Here is a 1,197-nt window from a genome sequence, read left to right on the forward strand (position 1 = left end):
ATCGGCTCTTAAGGACGGAGAGAGACGTGTGGCTCCTGGAAGGGGGAGCCGGGCCACCGGAGCAGGCAGCTGCCTTGCCTTACCAGCTGCTGGCCAGAGGTAGCAAGCGGGGCTCTTCCAAAGGAAAGCTCTTTGCCCACAGCAGTTGCGTTTGCTTGAAATAGTTTAAATTTGAATGGGAATAAATTGCTTAAAGGACAGAAAATGGGAGCGACACACTGCTCCTGAAAGGAGAATAGTTTCCAGCGAAAGCCTCTACCTCTGATTGCAGGGGATGCTGGTTTCGACAGGCTCAGTATCGTCTCGATGGTCGCCCAAAGTCTCATCTCATCCAGGAGTGTGGGAACTTAATGGACAGTTAATACTGAAGCTGAGCATGTTAATATTTAGCTAATAATGGAGATAAGACTTCCGAGGAGTGCCCTAGCTGACTTGAACAGGAAAGGCATTTTGAAGACAGCTGACATCGTTTGTCTGTCACAGGTACTGTAAACCTCAGGCATTAATAAGAGCCAAATCTTCCATACAAGGACACGCGCCTTCGTTTGATCTTCCGAGGCAGCGTGATGACAAACTGAGCGGCGTGGGGCGATGCAGAAGGAAACACGCGTTACCCGAGAGGCTCAGCGAGCTGCGGCACCCCTGGGGAGGGACGCCGGAACCTCCGCGGGCAGCTCGGCAAGCGCGACCAGGCTGTGCGGCAAGTGCTGTGGGTGACAATGTATGAAGGTGGCAGAGGTAATCACACCTGCAGGGACCCGGGGGATGGAAGCCGATGAGGAAGCAGTGCTTTCCTCCCAAGGAGCGGTTTGAGTTTCCGTTTCTCCTCGGGGGTGATGAGCTAAGCACAACCCCCGTGCGGGCAAGCGCCGGCCGCTGGTGCTCGGGAACTGGCATGCTCGGTTTACTGCGGGGTTTGCTGCTGACTGCTGCCCTTCCCTGGGGCTGCCGCGTCCAGCCACCCTCTTCCAAGGAAAAACTCGCTGCAGTGGAGGTCACGCTGCCGCCGTGGGGACTGGGAGCCCCGAGAGCCCACAGGTGCGAAAGCCACCGGGCACACAGGGAAAAGTGCTCAGGTGAAGCTGCCCCACACGCAGCCTCTCCCGGCGCGGGCTCTGGGTTCACCACCTGCAGTGAGCGTCGGCAAACCCTGTTTCCTCGGGGAGCGGCGCTGGCTATTCTCTGCTGGCACTGCTG

The sequence above is a fragment of the Pygoscelis adeliae genome, unplaced genomic scaffold (genome assembly GCF_000699105.1).
Source record: "Pygoscelis adeliae isolate BGI_AS28 unplaced genomic scaffold, ASM69910v1 Scaffold321, whole genome shotgun sequence".
Taxonomy (NCBI): Eukaryota; Metazoa; Chordata; class Aves; order Sphenisciformes; family Spheniscidae; genus Pygoscelis; species Pygoscelis adeliae.